This window comes from Ochotona princeps, chromosome 7 (genome assembly GCF_030435755.1).
Source record: "Ochotona princeps isolate mOchPri1 chromosome 7, mOchPri1.hap1, whole genome shotgun sequence".
NCBI lineage: Eukaryota > Metazoa > Chordata > Mammalia > Lagomorpha > Ochotonidae > Ochotona > Ochotona princeps.
Genome location: NC_080838.1, coordinates 24836187 through 24860384, shown reverse-complemented (window position 1 = coordinate 24860384; position 24198 = coordinate 24836187).

Sequence of the window (24198 nt, the reverse complement as noted above, 5' to 3'; positions counted from 1 at the left end):
TGAATTTGGAGCAAATTCTCATTTTAAAAAACCTGTATTGTCTCTTTAGAGACATTCAACAATTTCAGTTACACAATAGATTGGGAGGATGGGGGAGTTGTGCTTTTACTATTTAAATTTATCTGCATTTTCTCACGATTTTTTGTCCTCACAACCAATTAGTTTGTTCGTTTTATTCATTTGAGAGGCAGAGGGAGGGAGAGAGAAAAAGTCAGACAGGCAGACACCAAAGTGTCTTGATTCCCATATGCCTGTAATAGTCTGGATTGGGCCAGGTCAAAGCCAGGAGCCAAGAATTCAACTGGGTTTCACATTTCACATTTGGATAATACACAACTGCTTGAGCCATCACAACTGCCTCCCATGATACACATTAGTAGGAGACTGAAATAGGGAGCAGAACCTGGGCACAAACCTAGAACACTGATATGGGATGAATTTCTCCAAGGAGTGCCTGAACTACTAGGCCAAATGTCTTCCACAGAAGTGTCCATCTATGGTGGTGGTTGGTGACAACAGAGAGCGCCAGAACTTGGTCTGTCATTTTCTTCCGTTTGAGATGGCGCTGCTTTCTTTCCATGTAGGTAGCACCCATGCCTTGTTGGAAGGCTATTCATAGGCTTTGTGATGCTTTCCTATGCTTGAGAGAAAAGGAAATGCCTGGGAACTTAGCTTCTCTACCACTCTGTAGTACTTACTCTTAAGCACTACTCAGTGGAAAAATACCCAGCTTTTTGGTGCCTGATAGAAACTCTGGTATGTGAGCTGTACTGCTACCAGTTTTCTCTGGGAATTGAACCACTCACATTCCGTGGGACTCAGCAAGATGTCCTGTCTTTAGCTGGCCTCTGTGCTGGCTTGCTATTGGTGCTAAGACACATTGTTTTGCAACCTAAAACCTCAAATACTGTATATTATTTTACACTTGTGCAGATTAAAACTCCCATGTGATTTTACTGGCTGAAATGTGTCATTAAAGCCATGTTCCCTTTTTTCGAGGTTCTAGGGGTTAATGTTTTTCCTTATTTACCTGCAGACAGAATTCAGTTCCGTGGGGTCAAGGTTCTGCCTTCTTGCTGGCTATCAGCTGTGCTCCACCCTTAGCTCCTGGAGGTGTCATTCTAGTCTTTGCAATAATCTTTAACGTGTGGGAACCTGCACAGAGCATCACAGGCTTTGCCCATTCCTAGCTCCCTGATCTGCTCTTCTGCCTCTCTTTTCACATTAAGGACTCTTGTGATAAATCTGGGCTTATTCATAGAATCCAGCATAATCACTTTAGATTAGGTCAGATGATTGGCAGTGCTAATTCTGTGTGTAACTTTAATTTCTTTTTTCCAATGAAAGACATTGTGTGAGAGGCTCTGGGCATTAAGAAGAGGATGCTGGGGTAGGTGGTGGTGTCTACTCACCAATACTAGTTCCTCCTCTCCTGGTGGCCCCTTTTTCTAGTATCCCTTTTGGTTTTTCCCAGAAATACTTCCTAAGAGCTTATTCTCACAATAATCTTTGTCTTAAGTGCTGCTTTGGATCTAAGACATTGAGAAATGCTCTACATTCAAGAATTGTTTTAGTTAGTGAATTAGGGAATGGCTGGTGGGGAGCTTGTGCCAGTGCATCAATACACTCAGTCAACAACAGTACTCTGCTTGTGCACATTCTTCTGTGTGCATTGGCCTTAGAGCAGCTAAACAGGAAGAATGGCGGCAACCTTGCTAATGAGATTTCCCCTGTTCACCTAAAATCCTCTGCACATCATCAACATGGCACCCTTGGCAGCCCTGCCTACCAGAGTGCCTCTGTGCCCAGCATTTATAAATATAAACCTGTGATTCTGTGAAACTGTCAAAGGCAGGTGTTCATATGTTAGCACAGATGCCAGCCAAGGCTGGCCTAGCCTTGATGCTATGTGGCGAGGCATAGAAAATGAACATGCCACCCATTTCAGGGTCAATATGAAAAACAGAAAAGGGAAAAAATGGAAGCTTGACAGCCTGTCACAATGATTATTAGCTCTCTCCCATGGTCCTGTGGATTCCAATAATACATACATATTCAGCCAGTCTGAGTTCAGTCACAACTCTCCATCTCACCATACCCCTGCTGTGTGCATTGCCTGAAGCTGTTTCATCACACGCCAATTTCCGTGTTCTCCAGGTGCACAGATGCTCGGTTATAGCCACTGCATCAGGGTCCCCCATGATGGAGGCCTATATATTTAACCCAGGCCATTTTTTTCTGATGAGATAGCCAGGTGGATCACACACTCTGCCAGATAATTAAAGGGGAAAGGGGGCTCCAAGAGATCATGCTCAGCAGAGTGGAGTTTACATCTGCTCCTGGCAAATACCACCTCAAATAGAATTAGTTGGAAGGCCATGACCAGAGGAGGCTTCTCCATTAATGACTGTGATACTTGTCCCATGCTTGCTTTTCTCTTTCCTTCATTTCCATTCTTTTATAACTCCTAGGGCTCCAATTCATACCTCCACTTGCCTTTGCAGCATCATCCCCACTCCCTGAAATACACGTGTACGTTCCAGACTCCAAGTGACAGCTGAGGTCATAATGCCATCCATGAAAAGATTTTCAAGATCTTGCATTTTAGACTTACCAATATTTTGTCTACCTCTCCTTTCAAAATATATCCTCTTAATATCTCAACAAAGGGGAGTGGATTAAAAAGTGAAATACCCTAAAATAATTCAGTGAAGACCTAATAAAAGATGCAATCAGTCAAGTCAGTGACAGTAGAAGTTTCTTTTAACATCAAATCTAATGGTTTCTTTTGCTAGCACAAAAGTGTTCCATTAACAGTGCGAGTCTTTTATTTAGGTAATTCACACAAGTGGATGCCAGATGTAATTTATTTTCAGGAGGGCATACTTAGAAGCAGCACACTGGGCCAGAGACAAGGTTATCTCCATCTGATGGACTCTCTAATGACCTTTCAGAGTGAAAATTGCAGTGAAATCCTAAAACTGAAACCCTCAAAATCAGATCCAAGTAGCAATTCACATTTAAAATGATGGCTGGATATCAGGGCTGGTTTGTATAAAGTATCATAGAGTATTTCCCCACAGGCTGTTCCTCAGTGCCCAGTGTTGCCTGGCCAGAGCCACGCCCTGCACCAGTGGCTACTGCCCACTCTGCTGACCTGATGTGCTTCAGGTTTCGTGGGTCCTGATGACCATAATTCCATCAAAACCCCTCTGTCTTGATCCCTGTTTTGCTCAAGTGCTTCTTTTATATTGGCTACTCCAGCCAATTCCTGTTCACTAATATATTCACTGTGTACAATGGCTGATAAATTTCTACTTGGAGGGCCCGTTAAGTAATGGACACTTTCTGAAGATGATACCATTAACCCAGAGAAGCAGATAAAATGGTGTCAAGCAGAGAGGGAATAAATGGACTTGTTTTCAAAGAGGCTTGGCTTTGAATGTGGATTTGCTATGCATTAGCTAGTGCCTTTGGATATATTACCAGACCTGGGACACTTATGTCCTATACTGATGGAAGTGTGGATATTAGTGCCTAAATTATATTCCTCCACTTAAAAAATATGTATTGAAATTCTACCATTTTTAATGTTTAGACCAGAGGAGAGATTAAAATTCCTAATGCAATGTCTGTCTAAAAGTAATTTTCCTAAAAGGCTATTAAAAAGGCAGTGAAAAAATTTCTAGGAAGATAGTTTTAAGTATGTGTGATGTTTGTTCTTTGATTCATGTGTCGTAATCTAGCTGCTTACTGTATGCAAAAAGTGATGCTGGCTTTGGGTTCATAACTCTAAAATACTTTTGAAGATTTGGGTCATTGAAAGTGGATTCTAGTGAAATAAAATAGGTATTTTAATCCCAGAAAAAGCCCATTTCATATTGAGATGACAGGAAAATGTCTTAAAGATGACATCGTATAAATGATTGGTGAATCGTTTCTCAGGTTAATAATTGAGATAATATGAAGATTTCAGAATAGGTACTGTCTAAGACAACAAGGGTTTAAGTCTTGGGTAGGTTATTTAATATGCCCCAATAAAAATTGTTGAAACTTGCTGTATTTTCAGCTCTTTGTGTTAAAGTGTTTAGATACGGCCAGTCATTTCTAAGATTATTTATATGTTAACAACTGTAAAAGCCATCTTCTCATAGTGTCTTGTAGTGGGAGCTGCCATTGCATAGGACAGATTTGGGTCAAGACTTAGTAAAACCCTTGCAGGTATTTTATTTTTTTCTCCTGTTTTCTTCACTCAACTTCTCTTACTCTATCAAATATCTTACGTTGGTCAGGTCAGTCTGTGATTACAATTTACTTAATATAGGGCTTGCTGGAAAATTGCTTCATTCAGGGATCCAATAAACTAATTTGCTAGCAAAACAAATAAGGAAAAACTAATTCAGGCTCATCAACAGGATGCTTTATAAAAATGATAAAGGAAGGGTTCTGAAGCCATCGAAGTGCCATTGTGCTGAGGTTACGCAGAAGGGGAAAAAGCGGGACAGAGCTTTGTAAATTGTCCAAGAGAGTTTAAAGAGTAAAGATAGGGCACATGTTTTGGGTAGCAGTTGAAACACTATTTAAGATGTCTACATTTCATATTGGGGAGCCCAATTGAGTCGTGACTCATCCAGTTCTGAATTGGCTACCTCCTAAAGCAAACCCTGAGAGGCAACACACAGTAATTCAAATACTTGAGTCCTTGTTGCCTATATAGGAGACATAGATGAAATTCCAGGGTTTTGGCTTGGTCCTGGCCCATCCCTGTCTTACTGAGGACAGTAAGGGAATGAGTCAGCAGAAGAAAGATGTCTGTGTCTTTATTTCTTGCTTTTAAATGAAAAATAAAAATATAAAACCTCTTTTAAAAATTAAAGGTTGCTTGTTTTTGAGTTAACAGACAAAAACATTGTTAGTTACTTTACCAGGACCAAACTTCTATGTGGCCTGAAAAAGAAACTGAGGACCAGAAAATTTTTATTTACACACCCGAATGACCCTGTAGGAAATGATCTTTGAAAAGCCATTTTGCTTCAAAGCCAGAGCTGTTTCAATGAATTTTTCTAGGAAACAAATGCCTGGAATGAAATGAGAAATCCTTTGTATGTGGTGGTCCCAGGAGCATGAGTGACAAGAACTGAGCCAATCAAAAGAAACTAATTTGTGATCTGTTGGGAGGGACACAATTTTCTATTTTCAAAACTCTCCTTCCCTCCCCCTTTTGATGGAGGGAAGGTTGCTTTATTTGCATGGGTGAAGTGAAACATGGAATATTCCATCTTTGAATTCATAGGTTTTCGTAGTTGTGGATAACATGGAAAAACATAGGATAAAAACATTTTAAATTGAGAAAAAAGTGTGCATGTGTGTTGAAGTATTGTTTGGATGACTCACTGAGAAGATAGGTTAATGCATTCAGCTGGTTTTTTTTCATTGTTGAAAGAATGATCCATTCTTACTTTGTGCCAGAATAAAGGGGATTCCCAAAAGTCACATAAAAATAACATAAGACCTACCCAGCTATGGTATTGTCCTTGAACCTTTCCTCAACCCTTGCTTAAATTTAATATAATTGAATAGCATAACCCACCTATCAGAGGCACCCAGTGGCTTGCAGCTACATTTAATACATATTAATAAATGCAGAGAATGTGGTTCCTGCCATGATCGTTTTGTTTCTGCTCTCCTGATGGTTTCCGTGCTGTCACAGGCTTCTTCTCAGATAATGAAAGGCAGCATTAGACATAGACACTCATTCCTTCCTCCCCTCCATTCTCTGCCCTGTCATTTTCGAGCAACATAACCTTCCATTAGTGTTCGTTTTAATAAGCCAATGTCTTAGGTTTATAAGTGACAACTTTCAAATTAGTGGGGTCCTATGACAGTTCTTCAAAGGGGGGGCTTCCACATGGCACTCTGTCACAAGTAGGTTTTAATTAGCAAGGTTATTGCTAATTCTCCTCTCCCTATTTTGGTAATGTCTAGTTGATAATGGCATGATATGTTTCATCAGGATGCTCCTAGATAATGTCAATAGTGTCAACAAGGCAGTAAGCCAGAGCTAATCTCATCAGTACTTCTGCATAGATTTTCTCTCATCAGGATTCTGCAGTGTGTGTGTGTGTGTGTGTGTGTGTGTGTGTCCCCTGCTTCTTGGCTCTATGGATCCATCTCAGGAAGAATTTATGCATCTATTCTTACTTTATTTTTCTTCCTGCTCCAGTTAAATAGTTCCAGATTGCTCAGGGAAGGAAAACCAAGTGTGGTATTAATTTTGGGTCAAAGTTATAGGGGAGAAAACTAGAAGAATGGTTTCAAAAAGAAAATCCCATTTACTGCTAGAGACTTGTGAAGGGAATCCATCAAATAAAGTCTGGGTGCTGGGACACTGATGGACACGCAAATTCTTTCTAGGGATTTGAGAGGGAGTATTAGGAGTGCTGAGGTTGCATTTTATTTTTGTTCAAATGCGTTTTTTTTTTTTTAAAGTATTGCTTGCTACGTTGAGAGGGATACATACCCATATGGGTTTTTGATACAAGTGAGGTAGATTGAGGCATGGGGGAATCTGGGGTAGAACAAATGTTTCAATTTTTTTTTCTCCTCATGCCTTCATGGAGGGAAGGAGAGAGGGTCACTCCTTGCTATCAAATCTCAGCAGTGCCCTGCAATGGAAGAAGGTCATCTGATGATGCCTCAGAGACCCTGATGTGGGAAACATGGTGTTACTTGAGTGAACCTCATGGTTCTGAGACATCATCAGTCTCATTGTCCCGGAGTTGAGAAAATCCCTCTAAGGTCTGTTGGCTGAACAAATTCATCCTAATGTATCTACAGGCCTAGGGACATGTTGCAAAGCTTGGCCAGGAGAATCGTCCAGCTTGTTCCACTTTCCATCCTTTGACACGGCACTTGATGTCCTCCATTGACATAGATAAACTGTCTGGTATTTCCTCTGTGTGCATCTGAGCATGCTGTCTATTGCACAGGCATCAGCACTGAGGAGACCTAGCCCCAACACATGTGCTACAAGGTCAGACCTTATACATTGTGATTTTCCCTTTGGCAAGGATTTGAGTCCAGCCATCTAATTGGGAAGTCCCTTAAGAATCCTTGCCTAGGTTGTCCTCAGACTTGACTCTTGTGTTCACTAGCTAGTGCAAGGTCAGTTTCAGTCCATCACTGGCACCAGCCAATGCACATACTGGTGTATGCAACCACCTTGTCAATTTTGTCTTTAGCTGTATCTCTCAGGAGAAATGATGGGTACTACAGCCTAATGCAGCCAAGCCCAGCCCATCAAAGACAGGATCTTCACACATACCAGCAGGTTATGTGGACTAGCTGAGGTGATCCCCAAGGCCCACCTCCAGCCCCAATTTTTACATGTGCTGGCACTTGCTGTGGTTTAACCTGGTTCCTTTTATGTATCATCTAGCTCTGATGCACACCCATGGGTGCTGCAGATTAGCTCAGCTCAACCTTTCCAAGATCCAACCCACAAGTATGCTTATGGATATTGCTCCTTGACCAGCCTGGCCTGTCGCCAATCACAGCTCTCAAGCTCACCAGTAGAAGTAGTGGAGCAGCCAGGAAGTCCCTGAAGTTCTGCTAGACTCAGTTCTAGCCACAGGTCTTTCATGTGTCAGTGAGTGCCGTGGCCGAGCTTTGCATGGCTCACCTCACCTCAGCATTTGCTGGCTGGTGCTACAGCTTGGTCCGTCTCAAGTGTGCCCTCAGACCTGGTCCACAGAATGCTGACAAATGCTGAAGCTTTGCCTAGCCAGGCAAACCCATAGCCCCAGCTATTGTGCTCCTCAGCACAAGTTGTGCTCCACTAGGGGAGTTCCCCATGTTCTTCTACCAGGCCTATTCACAGTCCTTGCTTGATCTCACCTTTGCTGGTGGGTGCAGTGGGCCTACTTGGCATGATCTGTACTCAGTCCTGGCCTTTGCATATGCTGGTGGGTGCTACAGCCTGGCCAGCCCAACCACGTTCCTATTTCTGGCTCCTACAAGTGTTAGGTGAGTTCTACACTACAGCTTGACTCAATCCATCACCAACTCCAAGCTCTCTGCCCAAACCAGCGAGTACTATAGTCCCACAGAAGTAAGCCTACAAATCCACTACAGAGTCTGATTGCACACCTGATTCTCTCACATTCTGATAAGTCCTGTGCCCCAGCATGAGGTGGTCTGCCCACTGCTTTGACATTCATGAGTGAGTACTGTAGCTTGGCATGGCCTTGCATGCCACTCAGCTGCAGCTTTTGTGTGTACCAGTGGGCAGCAGGTGACATTATTTAGTGTTGTCTAGGTCTCTAACGTAGGCAGGTACTCTGGGCTGACCCAGTTCTGCCCTCTGGTTTCCCTCTCTAAATCACTTTGTCAGCTCCTTTGCCTACCTGTTAGTGCAATGGCCCAGACCATGGAAGACCCCATAAGTCATTCCTCCCCTGTGAAACATACCCTCAGCTACTCTCACTCCAGTATGTTCCCAGATCTCCTTTTCCAGGCAATCTGTAGCCATCCAGGTGGGGGCCAGGGTGGAATGTTCTAATCTGGTATCCCCTGCCTTTCCCACTTATCTTAAAAAAATGAAATAGGCCATTATGCTGGCACACTGGTATAGTTAATAGAAATTTGGCATTGGCCCAGCCCAGAATCCTTGCTAACTACTGTATGTCTTCCTCCTGGTAGTGTAACACTTCCTAGGTACAAGGCACCCTATGCAGTTGTCTCAGTCAGGGTTGAGGTTGTTTTTTGTCTTCTACATTCAGTGTAGTGTTTTGGGCTATTGGCTGCTTTGGGAGCATGTCACTATCAACATTGTGTCGCCACTCATGCTGTCACCGGGAACTCTCCAAATATCGTTGTCCACAGCCCCAGCCTTGAGCATGAAGGCTTTTGGATTAAATGCTCGGAGTGAGCTATAGAGAGTGTTTAGATTGATTACAACCCCTTATTCTAAAATTCACCTAAAAGTTAAGGCAGACTTGCTACTATAACAAATGGAGCAAAAACCTCAAAGTTCAAAACAGTTTTGTTTTATGTGTAACAGTCCAGGAAGATGTTCCCAATCTTTCTTTCAGTATCATCCCATAATACCAACTTTGATGCATAACTATGAACTATGACAGGTAACTTTTTGTAATACCTTTTCTAGTTTAATACTACACATACTCTCTATTTTGAAATCCTAGGAAACCTTTTTATATCAGATATTCATGGAAAATTTGAAGGCAAATATTATTTTGTGTGTTTAAAAAAGGCTGCAGCCTGTGTTTTACTTGGGCTGCTGTAGTGTGACATCCAGCTTTCATTTTGGAACTCTCACTTTGAGAATTTTAGAATAGGAAGGGATTTCCAAGTTCTCCTAGTCCTGGGAAAAAAATGACAGCAGAGAATAATTGAAAACCATGTTTTTGCCTGCAACGTAAAGTATAACTTTGATATGAGAATGGAAGTTATTTTCCATTGTTAAAAATATAAGAGTACCAAATACTTACAGCTGCTTTGGCTAGGGCAGAGCTGAAGCCAAGAACTGGGTCTTCAGTCCTGGTCTCCTACATCGGTGATAGAAACCCAGTTCCTTGAATCATTACTGCTGGTTCCCACGGTCTGCCTCAACAGAAAGTTCGATTCTGGAATGAGAACCAGACATTGGACTCAGACACTTTGATTTGGGATATGAGCATCTTTATTGGTTTCTTAATCACTAGGATGAACATCTGTTCCCATTTGGTTTTTAAGTCCCATTTTCTTGCTTGAGATATAATCACCACTACTAAGATTGAATGAAATGGCAAATGTTAGCTGGGCTTCCGCTGGGTAAATAATGTTCTTAAACTTCAGTGTCAAGGAGATGACCAGCTGTTGAAGAAATCTTTGTCAATTCTCATTGAGATCCCAGTTTTCTAGGATCTACTGTGGCTCCACCCAGTCATATAATCTAGGGGAGTATTAAGATGGTTATGTTATGTTGGAAAAATAAGCCAGCATAGAATTTCAATTCAGTGCAAACAGCCTGTACTTTGACATTGCCATTCAGTCTTCACTGCAAGCTCTCTAATTAATTCAAGCTCCACTGAAATCTGTTTTGTATTATGTAAAATTTGTTTATGGTTAATTATTTTGCTTCCCAAACCTGTATTGTTGGAATATCAAATGCATATTTGTATGAAATGCTGGCAACTATTCTTGTCACAACTGTCAGCTCTGTGTCCCGCAAGTCATTTCTGGTTATTCTTAAGGAAGGCTATCATTTTCTCCAAAGAGGGACTTGGGTGTTGCTATGGAACCTGATTAAAAACATTGACAGAATATTGGTGTGGAAAGCAGAAAACATAAGCTCTTCTTCTCCTACCAGGAGCTTTCATGTGGTTCCCATGGTGCTCTTCAACTTATCTTGAAACAGATCAATTTTATCTGCAAAATAGGTGAAAAACATCCCTGAGAAGATAAGCCCTGAACAGTCTGAGGGTAAAAAGCAACAAGAAGATATAACTAGGCCTTTTATTTGAGGGGAAAAAAACCCACATAAGATAGTATCCAGTGACAAACTGGAAATGCACTTGACTTCTGCTGGTGGTTGAATGCCAGTGTCAGACCTGTTGTGAAAGCACTTCATGCTGACATCTGTATAAAGAGAATTTTTGATTACAAGGCAATCTGGCAAGCTGAATCTTTCCTTCGTGTAGTCTTACATATGCTCAGGATCTCTATGGTAATTCCTAGTTCAATTTAACAAATAGTTTTAAATTTTTTAAAAATGTTAAATATTGTTTACATAGTTGAGAATACTTCATGCCCATGTGGCACACTAGTTAGGATGTGGAGGGTCAGCTTTGCAGGAAGGCAGGTATGTGGGGAGGACAAATGTGTCAGTTCTTTTTTCTCCTGTGTCCACAGGGGAGAAAGGGAAGGGGGTTGCTCCTTGCTGTCAAACTACAGCACCCCACACCCTACACCCCACCTAGGGATAAGGGGATGGTCATTTGATGATATTTCAAAGACTCCAATGTGGGGAAGAGTGTTCCTAAGATATTACTTGAGTGGTTTTGATAGTTCTGAGAAATTGTTGGTTTCACTGCTATAGAGTTGAAAAAATTCCTCTAAGGTCTGTTGATTAAAAGTCTACCTTAGGGTCCGGAGCAGTGGCCTAGCAGCTAAAGTCCTTGCCTTGAATGCGCCAGGATGCCATATGGGCACTGGTTCTAATCCCAGCAGCTCCACTTCCCATCCAGCTCCCTGCTTGTGGCCTGGGAAAGCAGTGGAGGACGGCCCAAAGCCTTGGGACCCTGCACCCATGTGGGAGACCTGGAAGAAGCTCCTGGCTCCTGGCTTCGGATCGGCGCAGCACTGGCCGTTGCAGTCACTTGGGGAATGAATCATTGGATGGAAGATCTTCCTCTCTGTCTCTCCTCCTCTCTATATATCTGACTTTGTAATGAAAATAAAAGAAATCTTTTAAAAAAGGTCTACCTTAAAGCAGCCAAGGATCCAGGAACATGCTGTAAAGCTTGGCCAGAAGAACTGTTTAGTCTACTCTGCTCTCCATCCTCCTGATGCGGCAGTCAGTGTCCCCTGCTAGCCTAGCTGAGTTGGTCATCACGTTTCCCTGTGCATCTGGACATGTTGTCCACTTCACAAGCATCAGCAACTGAGGAGACCCCAGTCCCAATATATGCACTCCTCGGTAAAACCACACAACCTGTGATTTTCCCTAGGCCAGGGTCTCAGTCCAGCAGCCTAATTGGAAAGTCTCTGAGGAAATTTTACCTGAGCTTTCCTCAGATTTGATTCTCAAGTGCATTAGCTGTGCATTGTCATGTGTACCCTGTATCTCAACTTGACACGTGCTACAGCCCATCCAAACCAACCTGCCACAGACCTGGTCTTCATGTGTACCAGTGGGTGTTGCAGCCTAGCTGGTGCAACTACCAGTAACCCCTGCCAAGTCTTCCCCCAGCCCTGATTTTTGTATATGCCAGCCTCTGATGTGGCCTAGTTCAGCTCAGGCTGCATCCCATCTGGCTCTTGTGCAGAACCTAGGGTGCTGTGGCTTCACTCATCCTGATTCACCACCAGACCTGCCTCTGTCATATGTCGACAAGTGCCTTTACCTTGTCCAGGCTGGCCTGCCCCTAGCCCTGGATCTCATGCTTACCATTGGTAGGTACTGCTAGGCAGAGAAGTGCCCACAGTTTTTCTGCTAGGCATGCTGTCAGCCCTGGATCTTGTGCATGCCAGAGGTTACTGTGGTCCGGACTGACACGAATTACTCCTAAGCCTGGCTCCTGATAACTGTGGCCTAGTCTGATTGGCTCACACCTATTCTGGCTCTCTTGTGCACCAGAAAGGTGTGGCAGCCTAGCCCAGCTTAGTCTGCCCCAGTCGCAGCTCTTACTCTTATCAGTGGAAGTAATGGCCCAGCAAGGAAGTACCCAAAGTTCACCTACCAAGCTGCTCCCAGCCCTGAGTCTTGTGCGTGCCAGCAGTTGTTGTTTCCCAGTCCGTCCCAGCTCGTGATGGAGGATGTTTCAGCCTTGCCCAGCCTGGCCCAGCCTCAGTCTCATGTGAACTTGCAGGTGTTGCAGTCCAGCCCAGCCCAGGCTCTACCCTGTCCTTGATCTCACTTGTGCCAGTGTGTACTGTGATCTGATACTGCCTGGTTTGATCTGAGCCATGGCTCACATATATGCCAATAGATGTTGCAGCACAGACTGGTCTGTTTTGCTCCAAACCTCAGATCTTGTACTCACCAGCTAGAACTGTGGCCTAGTAGGGCAGTTCCTCAAGTTTCCCTACCAGGACTACTCCCAGCAATGGATCTCACATACACTGGTCCCTAGTCTTGCTACTTGACTTCCCTGCATGCATTCCAGCTCTCACAGATGGGTATTACAGGCTGGGCCAGCCTAATCTACTCCCAGACCCGACTCTTGTGCAAACCAGCAGATGCTGTGGCCTAGCCTAGCCTGTCTCACACTCATTCTGGCTCTCATGAAGGCCAGTGGGGGCCAGCCCCAGCTCTCATGAGTGTCATGTGGGTTCATGTCAGATGTTTTCTGTAGACCAGCTTAGATCTACTTGTCACCACCCCCAACTCTCTGCACATACCAGCATGTGTTGCAGTTTCAAAGCAGCGAGCTTGAAAGTCCTTAAAGGGTCTGATCCCAGATCCAGTTCTCTGGTGTCCTGGTGGTTGCTGTGGCCCAGCTTGACATGTTTTATTCCCTATTCCAATACTTGTGGGCAGATACTGCAGAGTAGCTCAGTCAGGCATATTCCCCAACCCACGCTATTGCATGCATCAGTGGGTGGCAGATGATGCTATTTAGCCCAGCCTACATCTCCCACATGGGTGGGTGCCTTGGCTTGACCCAGACATATATCTGATTTTCTTCCCTATAAACTATCAAGGAAATCATTCCTCTCCTGTCAAATGTATGTTCAACTGCTCCCACTCCAATATGTCTCCAGACCCTTTTTCCTGGACAATCTGCAGCCCCCAACATGGAGACCAGGGTGGTATGTCCTGGCCCTTTCCTTCCTTTTCCACTTACCTTTTAAAAACAACAAAACAAAGCAAAAGTAAAGAGTAAGCAACTATGCTTGCATACTGATATAATCAGCAGAAATTTGGCATTAACCAGGTCCTGAATGCTCAACAGCTGTTGGGTGCTTTTCTCGCAGCAGTGAATCACTTGCCGAGGTTCAAGGCAACCTAAGCAGTTGCCTATAGCTGGGGCAAATTTAACAAATATTTATTGAATAACTATTGTGAACAAATCAATATGTAAGAGTCTCCTTCGTTTAAAAAAATACACAGGATACAAAATCATATTAACAAGGAATTACAAAATTAAGCATTGTTCAGGCAAGCAATCATGATATAAGAAGAAATAATGTATTATTAGATCATATACTATCATATGAACATTGGATGGTATTATATTGGTGGAAATATTTTACACAATTTAATTAACCATTGACTCTTTTTAAAGGTTCGTTTATTTTTATTGCAAATTCAGATATATAGAGAGGAGGAGAGACAGAGAGGAAGATTTTCCGTCTGATGATTTACTCCCCAAGTAACAGCAAGGACTGCACTAATCCGAAGCCAGGAGCCAAGATCCTCTTCCAGGTCTTCCACATGGGTGGAGGTTCCCAAGGGTTTGGGCCGTCCTTGACTGATTTCCCAGGCTACAAGCAGAGAGCTGGATGGGAAGCTGGCTGCCAGGATTAGGACCGGTGCCCATATGGCATTCTGGCATGTTCAAGGTGAGAATTTTAGCTGCTAGGCCACCGTGCTGGACCCTAACCATTGACTCTTAATGGATGAAGGCTATGTTTCATAAGTACTTGACGTATATTAAACATCTTGCAAGTTTTTCAAGTGGCTGAGTTTGTGTTTTTAGTGTGCTCATTAACGGCAATTACAGTGGAAAAGAAAAGACGTTTCATGTGAGCAGTTGCATTTGCCTCAGTGAAAATTTCCTTCAGACTTTATTTTCCATATTGAGTGGATTTTGGATAAATTCTTCTTGAAGATTGTAGTATACTAAATTCCAGGTACAAATCTTTCGGATAGGAATTGTTTACTTTTTTAAAATGTTGTTTGGAATTTTGTATATTTAATCTTACAAACATAGGATGTGAGAGAGACAGAGCTATTTGTGAGTTCATTCTTCAAAACCCACACAGCAGGACTAAGCTAAGGCTGTGCTGGAAACCAGGAACTTGATCTAGGTGTTGAAGCACTGGTCCCGAACCCACAGGCCTGATGCATCTGGGCTCAGAGAGCTAGTCAGCTAGTCTAAAGACGAGCAGAATGCCTGTGGCCCAGGAACTGCTAAGACAATGCACGAAAGTGCTCTTCTGCATGTCTCCCATGTACTTTATGAGGTCCCTGTGGTGTGCCGGCTGCAGTTCCTCCAGCTTGCTGTTAAAGAAGGGACTCCAACCCGGCTCAAAGAGAATGAATCCTGATTGAAACCCCTTACCTTCCCCAGTCCCTCTTCCTGGCCAGCTCTACTCTCCTGCTCTCTTTATGCCTACATCCTTATTTTGTCCTCCCTAAAATAAGTTCTTATTTACTTTAACTACTCACTTCTTCGTTGAAAACTATAAAATCATAAGAACCTAACCTAAAAAACTAGCACCAAGTCTTTCATACGTATGGCAGCGTTCTAGCTACTTAAGTCATCACATACTGCCTTCATGGTGTGTGGCAGCAACAAGCTGTAACTGGGAGCAGAGCTGGTACTGAAACTCAGTCATGCCCATCTAGAATGTGGGCATCCTACTCAATGTGCCAAATGTTCAAACTCAATTTATAGTCCTTTAGATCATAGAAATAGAGATCATAGAGATAGTGTTGGCAAGAGTTGGGTCAGAACACTTGCATCCCAGCAGTAGCCTGTACTTCAAAATCCCAATGCATTAAGAACCTAAAATGAACGTGGCTGGACCTTTAAAACTAAGATAGTTATTTTTACTTTTTCCTATTGTTCTAGAAATTTCTCCCAGGGCAATTTGAATTGCCAGCTTTTGTGATTGAATCTGTGAAGCTCTACTGGAAATAAATATCTCAGTGGGCATTGAGGCAGGATTTGTGAGAGCCCAAAAGAGGTGGGTGAAGACTGTCAAACTTCAGCTTTAAGGCTGTACATTATTTGAGTACAAAGACTGAACTTTATGTTGTACTCACATTCCCAACAGCATAATTCAATAAATATTCATATTGACTCAAAGGATCAAAGATAAGGGCATTTGTGCTTGAAATATACAGTCCGAGATATGATTGCATTTTGTTTCAGCTTTTATTTTAACTGTTCATCATTTTTTTTCCTGCTGCAACAGCCAGCAGATATTGTGGCTTTGAAGGAATCAGTATACTGTGTCAATACACTTTGGAATGTGTGTAAGTCTATTTTCCTTAAATATTGTGTCCTACCAGGCTAGTGAGAGATGGAGATAGTATAATGGTGTAATATGGCCTTAAGGTCAAATTATAGAGTTTATACCCTAGAATTATTAACATATATACATATATATATATATATATATATATATATATATATATATATATATACACACACACACGCCCGAATGAGGCTGTGCCTACAGCTTGCTTTTAAATGACATTTTCCACTCATTGCTCTGATTTTAAGAGCTAGCAATTGGAAACTAGAGGCATAAAATAATAGGTTTAGAATGAATTTCAAGGAATAATCTAGTTCGTTCTTCTGCCATTTGCAGATTTTTCCTAAACTCTCCTTTTGTGGCTAGAATCTCTTTCTATTTGAAAATACCTGCTGGGCAAGAAATTCTAGCATTTGGTATAATACCATTCTGATTTGTGGAAACAACTTGTTTCCTTCAAAAATAAATAGTTTACTTGGGTATTCTGTTTCTGGCGATGCCTATTTCAGGAATAATAAATTATAGTGTAAGTGTCACATTTAAAAATGGTTTTAGAATGTATTAGATGGAGAGAAGTATGCATTAAGTGATGAGGAAAGAAGTTTTTTTCTTTCAGATCAAGGTTAATTCTAATAAGGAAATAGAAAGTTCATCACGAATGCCTTTGCATTAAAGCTCATTTCCTTTTGAATAAAACTGAAGGATGTGCTTGCATATCAATGCTGTACCAAAGACTTTCATTATCGCTGTGGTGTTTATTCAAATATTTTCTCCACATGCGATTTCTTCATGTATAAGCTCAGTAGATGCAAACACATGTCTTTTAAGAAGTCTGCAAATTCTTTCTTTAAGGAAGGTGCCCTTCAGTGCAATGTGCCTGCTTGGGGGAATTGTTCAAAGATGGTTTTACTTTCATTAATTTTTTTTTTAACTTTTGATTAGACTTAACAAAATATAGATAAGAGGAAACAAAATTTTCCTTTTTGATGTAATTTGAATGCTTCATCTCTGCTCAGGAAAACTGATTGTTCTCAATACAGCTTGACTTAGACCTACGTGGTGACCCCAGGAAAACTACTCCAGTTAAGCAGAGAAAAGAATTGTTATTGGGTTAGTTGGTTGTATAATTTAAGCTATTAAACACATAAGCATGGCAGCGTCCTGTGACTGAAAAGCAAATAACTCACCCTTGTCATAAAAACATAGCTTTTTATCTAGCTGTGAAATTAACTATCAATTCATATGCAATCCAAGATCAAAAATGGTGGGGCAGCAGATGCACTCGTGCATGAGAATGGAAGTAATTGTTTGTGGTTTTCATGAGAAGATTGCCAGTTTGCAGCATTTAAATTACACACAAACTGGTTTTACATCTCTAATTGTAGCTCTGTTGTTTTTAGGGAGGGTTGAATTGACATTGACAAACATAGACTTAGAAAGAATACAAAGACATGAAAACAGCACTAAATTTGCCCCAAAAAGATTCAGTGAATAATGTAGCAATGTTCTATTTATTCCTTGCTATGCCAAAATTTCCTTATTTTCCTTCAGGAGTGATGCTGACTTTGGTAAGTTAAAGAGAAATAGTAACTGCAGCAGGTTGGGTAAACCAAGCACATGACTTTATGAGTTATTGTCTGCCTGCTCTTTTATTTTTTTTTTTAGAAAGATTTGAATTAAAGGCAATCTTTTGGCTCTTCCTTCCCTTCAACTTAAAATTTTCCACTTTAACACTTAATTGATCTGTAGAACCTCTGACCCATTCAAATCTCACTATGTTAATAACTCAGCTCTGGAGAAAAGTAAAAACAGAGTCCCATTAATAATATTCTGCTCATCACATTTGCTTGAATCTTTGACTGTTCTGTACCATAAGGCCACTAACCTCTGAGGCCTAAAGAATGAAAACTGTTTTCCTGGAGAAGCAAAATAACAAGGAAAACAAAGAGAAAATTCAGATTTTGCCTTTGTGAAGCCCAATGAATGGGTGGTGGTAATCCTAGTGTATAAATGACTGTAGCAAAAAGTCACAGTGAAAGCCAAAATTCAGGATTGATTTCCTTTGAATCTTTTTTTTATTTTTAAAGGGTCATACTGAGCTAAAATATAGTTATAAAGATAAACAATAACTTAGCAAGAGGGAACTCAAGTTACATACGTTGGAGAAAGGGCCTTGTTTAAAGGAGTAAACATGAAAAAAAATTCAGAAAGCTGTTCTACATGTGGGAAGTGTTACAAAGAAAATTGCCCACATTTTGCTTGGCACTATGTTTGGAAAGTTCATGCAGTGAGAACAATTAGTGGGAGCCATTTATGTATGTGCTTCCAGAAGAGCAGGGCTCCATACACTCAGGCAGAGGATTGTGCTGTGGTGAGAGTCATTTGACGTTTAAAACTCCCAAGACAAGAGCCCTTTGTCCCAGGTTGTTCATGGGCTCGAAGGAAGTGATGGCCTGATAATACCCATCTGAAAAACTAACCTGGTACTTCTCTAAGAAGCTTACTGACTCTGATTTTGTTTCATTAAGCGATGGCCTATGGGCCCAACTCATCTAGAAGAGATGGACTTTGTTTCCCAGTCTTGTTGTTGAAATTTCTTGTTGCGCTCACTTGATTTCAGGCTCCAAATAATTGGAGACTTGTGAAACATGGAGTATGTTTTAATATTTAGGACAAGAGTTGAAATTGTTAAGATGATAAACATTAACTCAACGAAAGAGAAAGCTTTCTTCCAGATTGGACTGTTTGTAACTGGCATAGCCTGTGTTGGAAAGTGTGTCCAGGTGCACACACAGGTGGAATGACCACCTGCTAAGGAGGTTTTATAAGAAACTGAGTGGGAGGGCAGACAAGATGACCTATAAAGTTTCTCATCCTTCCAACAAGTATTTTATTCTGGCTTATTTTAAAATTGATTCTCAGCTTTTCTTCTTTGGCTTTGGGACAGCTACTATTCTGGGTTCTCTAGGAGTTGTGTGATGCTGCTGTGTTATATTTTGGCAGGAGCAGGACCAGCAATGTAAAAGTTTCCTAGGAATTACATATTTTTCATCATCAGCATCTCCTTTCTCAAATATGATACCACTCAAGAGACCATCAAGCACACAGTAATACATTCAAAGACACAGTAATGCTCTTGGAAACCATGTTTTTCTTTCAATTAAACACACCTACTTGCCTGCCAAGCCCACATATGAGTTAGCCTAAGTTAGGAAGAGCTATATGACACTGTAGTTTAATTTAGATATGATTCTGCTAAGTTGTTGTGGTTGTGGTGTTCCTGAAAATTCGATTTTTTTCATCCCCAGCACAAACTTATTAAGATAATCTATTTCTCAAATACAGTGATAGTTCCACTAACATTTGATTGAAAGGTAGAGCATCTACCTTTTCTAGTATCCCACGTCTTTTCTTGCTATGATTTAGTTTGCATTTTATATGAACATTTGGGATAAGTCACCTGAGCTCTCTGGTTCTGATATGTTCCTGACCATTGACATGTTTGATGAGAAAATATTTTGAAACTGCCATTTCTCTGCTTGCTTTCTTCTCCTTTTTCTTACAGTTTCAGAAACCTACCTTACCTCCTGAGATAGACGCAGGGATATTTCTTTAGATTGGAAATAGTAAGAAGCCATCACACAGCCATTTTTCTTTCTTTTTAACATCCTCAACAGGCTTTTGGGAATCAAAAACGAAAGCCCAAGCATAGCAGAACAAAGAGTTTATTCTATCACAGCCAGAGATTTGGAAAATTAGAAAGAACCACTGTATTCTACCAAAACCCTTCTTTTGTGATCTAGAAGGAGAGCAGGTGGTTGAAAAAAAGGATAGATGATTTGGTAAGACTTGAGAGACAACCTACAGTGGCAGAGAGAATGTGAAGAGACTTTCTGGAGGACAATAGAGCAGCTTAGAAAACCCTCTAGTGTCATTCGTGGACAACTTGTAGGCTGTGGGAAAACAGACAATGCCTTCAGATCAACTGTGGTTATCTGGTAACAGCCAAATTATGTACCTCAGAGGAAGAGTTAGGTTGGTAGGAAAAGCTCTATTTATGAATATTATATTAGCAGCGTGACTGCATGAGCCTCAGTCATCATGCAACAGAAACATCGGACCACACCTTGTGGCCTAAACTTCCTTAGGGGGCCTGGACTGTTCCATCAGTATATAATTTTCAAAGAAAGATCTCTGAAGAACTAAAAAACTTCCCAATGCTTTATAATAAACTTCCTGGCGATTTTGGATAAAGTGATATTTTCTTGAAAAAAAAAAAGACAGAGACTCTCATCAAAACTGACTTTCAATTTCACAGATGTGTAATTAATTTGTCTTGGAATGTAATAGAGATATTGCACATTGTCATGATTAATATCTTCCAATTTTATCTCAGGATGCTTTGTCATATTTTTTCTCCTTTTCCTATCTTTCTCATTTAAAATACTACTTTTTGATATCTGGAGTGGGAGCATACATTTAAACTTTTAAATAAAATTTTTAGGCTTAAAGTGAGATTTATAGCTAACGTAAACAGTTCAGTTGTTTATATGATGAATGTAAATTGTGAAAGAGCAGTATATAGAAGTTATCTGAGTAGAAGAGAAAAAAATTTTTTTCTGTGTGTCTGTTTAATATCAGTTAGGTCATGTGTGACTCTTCATATCTATAACTTCTATGACAAAAAATAGAAACTAGGACTCCTCAGGCCTGTGTGTGGGGGTTCTGTCCCCCTCCTGAGATCTTTTCGCCTGTGCCTCATCAGGAGTGCTGGCTTTGAGCTCAGCTCAGCAGCAGGCTGCCTGCAACAACTCCAAGCACCACATTTATGGACAACCATGAAAGATCCAAGAGATGGTCTCTTCTGATGTTTCCTTCTTAGGAATGAAAACCCTTTTTGGAGGATGGCTCTTCTCCCTCCTATGTTGTTGGCGAGAATTGGGTCACATGCTTGCTTCAAACCACTACTAGCAAAAGAATAGGACTGCCTTGATGAGTTTCTCCCAAAGAATATTGAACTCTGAGAGGTGGGATTTGGGTCATGTTTTTCTAAGTCAGGAGTCTGTCAGCTATAACCTGTGGGTCAAATTCAGCCTTTCACCTTTTTGCTGTGTGAAGCTGCCGCCAGGGCTTGCAGCCATGCCCATTCATTTACGCTGTCTATGGCCCCTTTGCAGTAGCTCTGCTGAGCTACACCAGAGACCATGTCAGCTGCGAATCAGAAAATACTTAATGCTTGTCCCTTTGTAGTGAAAGTTTGCTGGTTCTTAGTCCAGTTCATGGAACCAAATTGTGGTGCTGTCAGTATGGAATAAAAGTGGAAAGATTTTGGATAGCAACAGTGGCTGCTGCATTTTCCAAAACGCACCTTATGCCCATTTCCACAAACCTTATGGATATTATTGCATGCACATCGTGACATTTTATGCTATTATTTATATGGTTTTCCTGTCAGCAACTAAGGTTATGATGTAGCTATTTACAATTCTGCAGTCTTTCCATGCCCAGGGTTTCAGGCTATAATGTATTCTCACCGACTGAAATCGTCCCTTTGCTTAGCAGAACAGCTGTGAAACCTTCCCTGATGACCTCTAATCTCATCAGTAAGCGCATCGCATTTTCTACTCACGGTTCTACTTGGCCAAAATTTACAGAATGAATTAAATAGAGTGAAACTTTATGAAGGACCCATTCTATTTAAATATTAATGTGGCTTTTATTTCCATTTAGGTTAATTTTAATCTAGGCAGTGACCAATGCAGATGAATCATAACCATTGCCTGAGAATCCCTGTGGCACCTGGGAACACGCAGGGCCCAGTGTTGCTGTGTGTAGGTGGAAGGGGCATCACTTGACGCATAGGTTCCTGAACTTTCTAGAACAGACTGTGGGCCTTGGTGGCTGTTCAGAGATTATTTCTTTCTAAGCAGCTTAGAAAAATCTACTTGCTCGGTAGTCCTGCCTTGAACACATTGCTGTAAAAATTGAAGTTTTAGAAACAAGATTAGTTGAAGGCTCTTGGAAACCTTTCAGTTTAGCTATATATTCTTCTGCAGTCCAGTTGTTTAGCATTGCATTTTTTACTCAAACTGAATGATCTGCCAACTATATTCTTTGTAAGTCCCATTATTTTGATTCTTCTGAGAGTTGTTATCAAAGAATTCTTTGACATTATTCCCTGTTTTGGAACTGAGAAAAGCTGTAAGAAATTCCATGTGTAAATCCCTAATGGGAAAGTTGGTGAGATGTTGTTGAAGATAATGGCAGATTTCCCACCCTGGGATCTCTAAGAGGTTCAGTTGCATGGCTGTTTTTACCTCTCCTGAGTACCTAAGGTGTTTTAATACTTACAGCTGATGACATTTTTCTACTGTCGTGTTTTCAAATGGACTTATAGTGAACTAAGCAGAGCAATGTGGTTGAGACAACATCAGTGGATAAATGAACTTCAGCAGTTTTGAGAGCCATGTCATAGTTGTTAGCTGTGTTCCAGCTAGACTGGAATCACCCCTGAACTTCATGTGTTCTACCTTGGCTTTGCTAAGAATCACACTAACATTTTTCAGTTCAATTTTAAAATTGTGTTGCTTTGCTTAATCTAATAACTCAACCCTTTGTTTACCGTTTTCCAAATTTTGTGTGTTTAACAGAAGCAAACATATTGTACTATATAAGAAAATAATTTAATTTTTATGAAATGCGCTAAGTCTTTTTTTAGAAAGGGTAAGGGAGAATTGAATAATTACAAATGTTTCTAGGATTATGACTCAGAATTTCACTAAGAATTAACACAACAAGCTCATTATATCATTGTTCTGCTCAGCACAATAAGCCTTTTGTCAGGTTTTTCCTGTAGTATTCTAAATCCTAGATAAATGCAAAGATTAGCACTGATATTTTCAAAGTGTTTTCTGGCCTCCTTGTCACCGGAAGGCACAGCTGATAATTGTGAGAATTGCAGGTGGGAAGCTTCACCTTTTATAAGTTGTTCCTTTTTTTGTGTATGGAATTATTTTTCTCCTCTTGAGATTCAAAAATTGCACGCAGTCTAGCTTCCTCCCTTCCCATGAAGCCTGCAGAAAGACTGGCTGGTAACAGACGCCATCTTTTCCTGTCAGCTTTTATCACAGCAGAGAAGCAGAACTTTCAAGGGGCTTTCTCACACCCTCTCTGGGATTTTGCTCCTTGCTCTTAAAAAGATTCCAGTTTTGTGAAAGTATTGAGAACTGGTATCACACAAACCACCAGACGCACAGGTGTTGACATGCTTTTGTGCAGCCTTTCTATAATGCTTATGACTATAACAACCCAGGTCTCCTTGGAATCTATTGAGAATATGACATGCTTTAAATCCTTTTGCTAAAGAAAAATGGTTTGCAGATATCTTAGTAAATCCAGCTGTCTGTGGGCAAGGTAGTGGGGAAGGTTCAGATAAGGGTCCATGAGTGACAGTTGAAGTAGAAACGGAATGTGTGGTGGGGAGCATGCTGCCTTCACTGGCATCCATCCCTCCTATCCATATTCCTTTTCACCTGTGGTTGGAGTCATCCCAGCGCGGGTCCAGGGGTCTGGTAGCATTCTCGCCCCTTCTGCTCTTAGTTTTGTGGCTTAGACATGGTGGTTATGTAAATGGGTTAATAAAAATAGAGACTGTTCATTCTTAGATTTGCTACTCTCTCTAATTGAGTGGCTGTATTCAAGGAGTGACAGTTACTAGATAGATTGAACCTGGGCAGATAGATAATATGAAGGATAATAGAATCCCGATCACTTTCATTTCAACATGCTCCCAGAATAGCTACACTATCTGAATAAAAAATAGTGGTAGGATTAGCTGCTTTAGTAGAAGCCGTGATAAACCAGAAAATTGTCTCGAAAGCACGAGGTACACGAAGGTGAACATGTTGCAGAAAAATGCCATCTGAAGGAAAGGTGAAGGAACTAAGCCTTTTACAAGGAGATCTTCAACTCAGAGATCAGGGTGGGTACGTTTGGCGAAGGAAAGGGAGAGAGGAGAACTTTCTGGATAATTTTATAGAAGGAATAAAAAAAATATCGTTAGATGCAAATTCTGTTTGTGCCTTAAAATATGTTAAGTGCTATCAGTTGACAGCAAATGGAAAGTGCTCACTGGGAAAGGCATGTCATTGAATTTACAGTAACTGATGGGTGTTCAATAAATGTTAGACTTTTCTTAGAGCTGCTATCGAAGGCATCTACACAACAGACAGATTTAGGAAACCTCAAGTTAAGAGTTACTCCAGCTCT